The 8,445-nt window shown below is 42.2% G+C and overlaps 1 protein-coding gene across 1 annotated transcript in view; it reads left to right on the top strand.

Moving 5' to 3' along the window:
- Positions 1-282: 282 nt before the first annotated feature.
- LOC126483611 (dickkopf-related protein 3-like) overlaps positions 283-8,445 on the top strand; it is a 171,234-nt gene continuing 163,071 nt past the window's right edge. The window contains exon 1 of the mRNA XM_050106650.1: positions 283-468. The gene's annotated coding sequence lies outside the window, so the exon portion shown is untranslated. The remainder of the gene's footprint in view (positions 469-8,445) is intronic.

Genomic DNA, 8,445 nt, shown 5'->3' with positions numbered 1-8,445 from the left:
ATGGCAACTAGCGCAGGTCGTACGTTTCTATTCGTCACGGAAGATTACTTAAATACTCAACGTCAAGAGGTGAAACTAGGGACAAAGTGCTTCTCTTTCTTTTTTTAGCGTGTTGTCTGTGGTGAGTCATATGGCGGCGTACGTGGGGACAAGTAATGTCAAGCAGTGGCGTCACCGCTGGAGGTCACGCCGCGTGGGCCGCCCGCAGCCGGCCGGCTGGAACGCTGGAGCGCGTTCGCGCCGCCGCCGGCAGGTGGCCGCGTGCTGACGTCACAGGCACGCCTCGCCCAGTTCGCGCGCGGCGGTTTGTGTGCCAACAGTGCGGGCGGCGGAGATCTGCAGACGCGGCCACTGCGGTGTCCACACGGTAGCCAGCGGCCGGCGGGGAAAGTGCTGCGTCTTTCGGTACCGCGCCCTCGCTTGCAAACAGCTGACCAGGATCCTGTTCTAAGTTGACGCCAACGTCTGGTGAGTTCCACTTCTCCAGCTGAATGAAACGCCTATTACAGTAGCCGAGTGACGGGTTTGACTGTACGTCAAGAGCCTTTTGTATTTGAATATGATTTGTTATAGTTGTAGTAGTAGTAGTAGTTGTTGTTGTTGGCTGTTGTTTTTGTTTTTTGTCAACGTCGTCGTCTTCGGTCAGAACACTGGTTTTATCAGCTCTCCACTCTAGTACGTCCTGTGCTGGCGTCTTCATCCCTGCATAATGACTGTAGCTTAGATCCATTTGACGCTGCTCTCCAACCCTCTGTCATCCTTTATAATTTGTGCCCCCACACGTTAATCGACCAACAAACTGAAGATTCCTTGGTGCTTTAGGATATGTCTTACCAACAGATCTGTTCAGTACTAAATCCTACTTCTTTCTTTGCTACCCGGTACCGCTGTCTGTATCGCACTGCTTTTCCAAACGCAGAAGTAAATATGTGATTTATCTTGTTTAATTCATTTAATCTAAGTGAAGTGCGTATTTAATGATTTTCAAACGCAGCATCTGTGACCACTTAAATGCTACAAGCAACTCGTAACACGGTGTAAAAAAATCGCATACTACCAATTTTTTTATTTTTGTTTTTCGTGTGGTGACAATAGCAAATATTAATAAATATATACTGTGTAAAAATTACACCTTTAAGGATTTAGGCACAAAGCTAGTATGTTCAAATTCTTAAAGTAAATAATTCAGTACTACTAAATGGAGGGAATTTAAACTATATATTTAATCATAGTTCAACATCTACTGAATGAAGCCAGTTGATAGCAGAGGGAACAGTATTAATAAAAGTCACTGAATGGTCTTGCGTATTTTCTCATAGGGCAGTCTCTGACAATATGCTGAACGGTCCCACAATCGCAGGCTGGAGAGTCTTGGAGTCCCCATTTGGGCATCATAGCTTCGCACCTGACGTGCCAAGTTCTTACCCTGTTCAGTTGTGTCCACTCACTTCTCTTCAGAGCATATCCTGGTAGACTGACATATGGAGCTTGAACACCATGATGTTTTATTGTTCCAGCATTCCGTCTCCTGCACCACCCTTCTTTGAGGTCAAACTTTTTGTTCTTTCTTCCATTATGCCACAGTGGAGTGCGTGTTCAAGCGGTCTGGAGGAGGGTCATTTAAGACTGTATGAATTGGAAGATCTTGGGGGACGGTCATGGTGATGCAGTTTCCTACATTCTCGATCGGTTGCTTCTTGGCGTCTAAGTTCAGGTGGCGGAATGGTACTGATGATGTGTAGCCATTAATAATTCTCATTGATTCATTCAAATGGATGTCTGTTTTCCTTTTACGAGCACTGTGTTACCATATTTATGTACTAGGTATACTAACATCAGAGCTGCAGTAGAATGGATTCTTCAGCAACCCAATTTGCAGCAGCCAGTTTCTTCATGATGTTATTTTGGTTCTTTAGCTTTTGGCTAGTGTTTTCCAGGTGCCTTTTGACATTAAAGACCGATCGAGGGTGACATCTAGGTATTTAGGCTGGAAATTGTGTGTGATCCTCTGTTGACAGAAGTTCACATTGAGCTGTTGGTTTGCGATTCTGTTGTTTAAGTGGAACGCGCAGACTTTTATTAGGCTGCATTTCCTTGAGTCTCTAGACTTTGTAATATGTGTTGATACTTTCCAGCCGCGCAGGATTAGCCGAGCGCCGGCCGGTGTGGCCGAGCGGTTCTAGGCGCTACGGTCTGGAGCCGCGCAACCGCTACGGTCGCAGGTTCGAATCCTGCCTCGGGAGTGGATGTGTGTCATGTCCTTAGGTTAGTTAGGTTTAAGTACGTCTAAGTTCTAGGGGACTGATGACCTCAGAAGTTAAGTTCCATAGTGCTCAGAGCCATTTGAACCATTTTTTGACTAGCCGAGCGGTCTAGGGTGCTGCAGTCATGGACTGTGCAGCTGGTTCAAGTACGTTGCGGAGGTTCGAGTCCTCCCTCGGGCATGGGTGTGTCTTTGTCCTTAGGATAATTTAGGTTAAGAGGTGTGTAAGCTTAGGGACTGATGACCTTAGCAGTTAAGTCCCATAAGATTTCAGACACACATTTTGATACTTTCTAAGCCTATAGACAATATATTTTCTCCTTCCCCGAGTGTACTGGTTTGTATGGCTATGACAAGGTGGTCGACGTAGCAAAACGTTTTGCCAATAATGTTTGGCGCATCACTAGTATACAGGCTGAAGAACAAGGGTGCTAATGAGAATTCTTGAGGAGCCCACTTTTTACGAAAAGTAACTTACTCTGTTTCTGTCCAACGCTAACCTTAAAGTAACGGTTGGTAAGAATATTTCCCACAAGTATCGACGTTTCTTACTCGGAACATGCTTTCTTAGCTTCAGAAGTAGTATATCTAGCCACAGAGTATCATATGCTGCTGACAGATCAACAAAGGCCACTGATGTCTTTACTTTCTTCGGGAATCCAGTCTCAGTGTAGGATTTCTAGGCTCGAACATGTTCACAGAAGCTGCGCTGGCTTCTGAACCCAGCCTGATATGTTGGAATTATAGTATTTACTATTCCTTGAATTCTGTGAAGGCTGAGTCATTCTAGATATTTGAAGCACACAGTTGGGTGGTAAGTTGAGGGGTCGGCTGCTGGCTTTCCAGACTTGAGAACTACTAGTGTATGCATTGCCGTTTTCTGCTTTTGCTGCTAGCCAACGTAAGTCGCTGTCAACATCCTAAGTATACCCATACCATTTAGCTTTCCTGAAATTCCATCTTGGGTTGTTAGTAGAATTTGTGATAGGTATATCAAACCCTGTATTGATTTTTGTGGGTTGCCCTGGCTTCTTGGGAAGCTTCTTAGGATTTTTCTAGTACGACTCAAAGGAAGTGTGTTTTCAACAGTGGAGAGAAAGCACAGGTCAGAATTGGCACAGGTGTGCCATATAACAGAACGAAAGGTTTCTCCATTATCATCACTGTTTTTGTAAACCCAGGTTGTGTGGTGGCTCTTGAAATCACGGCTGAGGCGCAGAGGGTAGGACTCAAGTGGGCCACTGGATATTCGGTGGTTTCCAGACTGAAACAACAGTTAAACCACTCAGTTGCAGAGTGGTTACTTTGATGCCACTGATCGCTTGGCAACTTACTCCCTTAATGTCACGGAGGCTGATACTTAGGTATATGATAGAGCTATGTAATGGTGATGGCAAGTATCCTATCGCTTCGTATCCTACAACCTTATCCTTTGTTATATTATTTTCATTTAGATGGGATTCTTGGAGATCTATGATATCGGTGTTATGATCAATGGCCAGTTTGCTCAGAAACTCACATTTGTCTTTTGATAGTCCTTCTACATTTATCTGTAAAATATGGATACTTTGTGCAAAATTCTTCGTCATCCTTGTTTGGTTCTGAGAAGAGCGTTTGCTTCAGTTCGTTTCTTGTGCTGTTGTCTTGAACAGCCATGAGAAATCTTTGATCTAGTATAGCTGCCGATGGTGCAGACTTTTCGCCGTCCTGGCCTTAGGAGTACGTTGATGGGTGTACACCATCTCTAGGTTGTCTACGCGTCGCACTCTGCATCTGCATGGTGACACAAGTAACACAGTCGCTAAACGCATTGTAGAATGGTAAACTAAACATGCAAGTTTACGAGTTGTGGTTTGTGTGTGTGTGTGTGTGTGTGTGTGTGTGTGTGTGTGTGTGAGGTTGTGGGTGTGAGTTGAGAGAGATAGAGATAGAAAGATTCACTGCGGTCACAATAGGGCGTGATTTAAATGACCACATACAAAGTTACCTCAACGTATGCATGAAAGATAAGTTACTGCCAGAGCTGACGGTGTTACGTCCACAAGGACAAATAAGGCAACTTATCGTTCTAAAGGAACTATGGTTTTTTTTATATACGTTTCATCGTTTAGATCAGAGGTAGTCAACCTTCTTTTTACCTACAACCCACTCTTGCATCTCTGTTAGAAGTAAAATTTTCCAACCGTCCACAGAGTTACTGCAAGTTAAACCATATATTAACAATTACTTAGCAAGTACTTCATGTCAAATTTTTATGAAAACCTAACTGAAATGTTTTAAAACCCTTACCGCCAATAGCCCACCATGAAAAGCCGGAACGTCCACAAATGGGCGGTAGGAACCAGACTGACTATCGTTTGTCTAGGTAGACCAGGCTGTGCGAGTAACGTCCCATTGTAGAATCGTGAACTTTCCGACCAAATACCAGGAGGGCTTTATACTGAGCGCAGAGCGATTTACTGCTGGGAATATTTGAGGCGAGATTGCCAGTTCCGACAGGTGCCTTAAAATTAACAGAAACCTCACAAAAACCTCGATCAGAAAAGGGGAATGGTAATTATTTTGAATATAATTCTCAGAAAACATGCCACAGTTAAAAAATGAAAGCATTGTGGATCGGAAAACACGCCATAGTTTAAAAAAATGAAAGCGTTATGGCTGTGTAAGTGCGTTTGTTGAATGATGAGTTAGGGACGAGTCCGCCTTTTTGCAAGTACACAATTATTATTTTGCTTCAAAGCCCAAACAAGTTTCACCACAATTGTGGCATCTTCAGTGGGTATTTTTCCATTATTTTTCTGGAATACGTGCATAAAGATTATATTTATAACATAACCTAAATATGATCTGTATGTACGTATTTCAGAAAATCAAAGAAAAAAGCCACTTGAGAATTCCACAGTTGTAGTGAAACATGTCTGGGTATCAAATCAAAATAATAATTGTGTACTTGCAAGCGGACATAGCCTTAAGTCTTCTATTATTTTCTGTAAGCACTAGAACTAGGCCCAGAAGTCCACCATGATACAAGTGCATACATAATTAAATCGACGACTTACTTGCTAAGTGCAGTGACAAAATTCTAGAACTTAATAACAATTCACTGTACGTTCTCCAGATCCACAAAATCCAGTGTATTTTCTGTTATGGGTGTCATTTTAAGATGTTAACTCGTCATCCGAACGCGTTGCAACACACGATCACGCCCAGGTAGTACAATTAACCATCAAAACTTGAGGAAGCATACGCTGTGTTAACTTGGTACACAAACGCCTTGCAGGTACGGCGGGAAACGAACTGTTTACAGGTGCGACGCGATGTTCAGTCGAGATAAGGATGCGGCTGAGATACTTGTTACGGTAGGAGGAAGGAGTTTGAGGAAGAGAAATGAAGACACCTGGCAGGAAATGATTTTTCTGCATGTAAGTGGAGCATTACCAAAAGCATCAGCCTGAGGATCTCAAAGTGGTGTTGTTACGAAACACTTAACGTAGAGGAAACTACAGAATGTACTGAGATCACTGAATAGCAACATACTTTATATACAGTTTTGATAGTTCTTTTTAGCTAAAGAAAATCGTGTAAATTGTCAGCATGTCTGCATATATTTTAATGAGAAAGTGTACTATAACTTAAAGCTGAATCGTTCCGTATCATATCGCGAGCCCCAATTTTGATCAACAGAACATGCAAATAACGACCTATTGATTACGACTTCCACTATTATCTGTCCTCCGATTCATGTTTTTTGTTTATATGTCTCTACTGGTAGTTCCTCTCACGCATCTCTATTGTTCGCTGTACTGTGTCAAGTGTTTTGAATCGTTTTCACATTACAAATCCACAATTCATTGCCACTAGTGAAAACTGGCAGTACACATTGATTGTAAGGTTCCCTTTTCATACATATATCGCTAACTTAGTTTTAGAAACTCTATTTACATTATCAAAAGCTCTTCAGACCAATTTTACTCTTTTGTTTAGCTGTCCTTGCAGTCGTTATTTTAGCTGCCCTAAATGCAAACCTCAACTATTGCATTGTTTACCAAAAGCACTTCAGGCCAGCTTTGCTTTATTGTTTATTTCATTCCTTGTCCATGTACCGATTATCTTGGACTTACGAAAATACAAAAGTCGTTAGGTTTTTAAGTCATCAATCTCTTAACTGGTTTGTAGTGGCACGCCACGAATTCTTCTCCTACGCCAAACTCTTCATCTCAGACAAGCACTTGCAACCTGCGTCCTGAATTACAGGTTGTATATGCATAAATCCTTGTCTTCCTTCACAGTTTTTACCCTTTGCATCTCTCTCTAGTACCATGGACGTTATTATCTTATGTCTTAACACATGTCTTATCATCACATCCCTTCTACTTGCCAGTGTTTGCAGCAGAGAACCCCCTCATTTCCTATCAGCCCACCTAATTTTCAACACCCTTCTACACCAATGGTTCCCAACCTTTGAGTAATCACCTTCCAAGGGCTGAAATGGAATTTTCTGAGGGGTAAAAAGAAAAGGGTTTGATTGCATTGCATTTCACTCACGAAATTAAATTGTTTTTAAAAGGTTTTCGTAAGACTGTGGTACTGATTACATAGGTTACCAATGACTACATTTTTTCCTCAATTACATGCACTGACGTGTGACACAATGTGGTGGCTACGCTTTTGAAACAACTGGATGAACATCATCTTCCCCAAATCCATCCATTCACTAGATACATAGTTCTTACTTTGTACCATGCACCTAAGAGAGTAAAATTCATACACACATTGTGGGAACTGCCTACCACTCGGAGAAGGCATTGTCATGATACATACACTATATATTTTATTTTGTGTGTGTGTGTGTGTGTGTGTGTGTGTGTGTGTGTGTGTGTGTGTGATGAAAAATGCCTTGCAGGCTGTTCCAGCTATGGACCAGAAATTGCTTCATTATTCACCTAGATAATTGACAGCGGTTCTAGGCGCTACAGTCTGGAACCGCGCGACCGCTACGGTCGCAGGTTCGAATCCCGCCTCGGGCTTCGAACCGCGCGACCGCTACGGTCGCAGGTTCGAATCCCGCCTCGGGCTTGGATGTGTGTGATGTCCTTAGGTTAGTTAGGTTTAAGTAGTTGTAAGTTCTAGGGGACTGATGACCTCAGATGTTAAGCCCCATAGTGCTCAGAGCCATTTTTTTTTTTTTTTAACTGACAGCACAGGATCACAGAAACTATATTCTGGACACTGAACTGCTGTAGGGCCTACACACTGTAATTATTAGTCGGGCACAAAGGACTGGCAACTTGAAGTTTTTCAGTTCCTGTCAGTCCAGCAGTCAAGAGATTTATAAACAAGGCCTAAGTATAGTGCACGCATTTAAATTTTGCTGAGTTGAAATGGGGGAGGAGGGTGTGCGGGAAGCAAGTTCCGCTATGAAGAGAGTGGTGCAGGGTAAACACGTTTCATAACAAGTGCCTTCTCTTAAAGTGGAAAGCTGGCTTTCTTTCCCGAGAAGTAGTTGTAAGTAGCATTCGCGATGCACTGAGAGTCGCTACCTCACTCTGTTAAAAAAGATTGTTAGCAAAGAACAGTACCAATTGTCGCTTTGACACATTCTTTCGTGGTTTAATAATACACCTGCAAGAACTAAATGTCATTTATCTTTCGTAATTTTGAAAATAAAAATGTTCAAAGAATATTCTTTTTCATTCTAAAGTTTAGTTAGGCGCAAATGTTGTTGACGGTGGGGGAGGGATAGAGGTACTAGCTCATATCTGATTGTACTCAGGGGTAGTGAATGTAAAATGTGTATTTTAAGCGACATTCTACACCACATGTTCTTATAGTTGTCCAACAGATCATTCACATTGGTAACATAGTTTCGGTCTTTTCTGTTACCCAAAAAGACCTTCACAATTGCCTTAAAAGAAGACCAAGCAGCTAATTGGATATCTGTGAGTTTGGTATCAAAGGTTCGATATTTCAGCAATTTTCTTATTTGTGGTCCAACAAATGTACCCTCTCTCAGCTTCGCCTCAATTAATTTGGGAAACTTTTCTTTTAAGTGATTGAAGCCCTCACCTTCTTTATCCAGGGCATTTACAAAGTTCTTGATAAGGCCCAACTTGACATCAAGGCGAGGTAAAATGATGTTATCGGTCTCAATCAGTGAGTTATTGTTCACATTTACGTTTCCA

This window comes from Schistocerca serialis, chromosome 6 (assembly GCF_023864345.2).
Source record: "Schistocerca serialis cubense isolate TAMUIC-IGC-003099 chromosome 6, iqSchSeri2.2, whole genome shotgun sequence".
Lineage (NCBI taxonomy): Eukaryota > Metazoa > Arthropoda > Insecta > Orthoptera > Acrididae > Schistocerca > Schistocerca serialis.
Note: the sequence above shows the minus strand (reverse complement) of the source record. Positions and strands in the feature narration are given on the sequence as shown.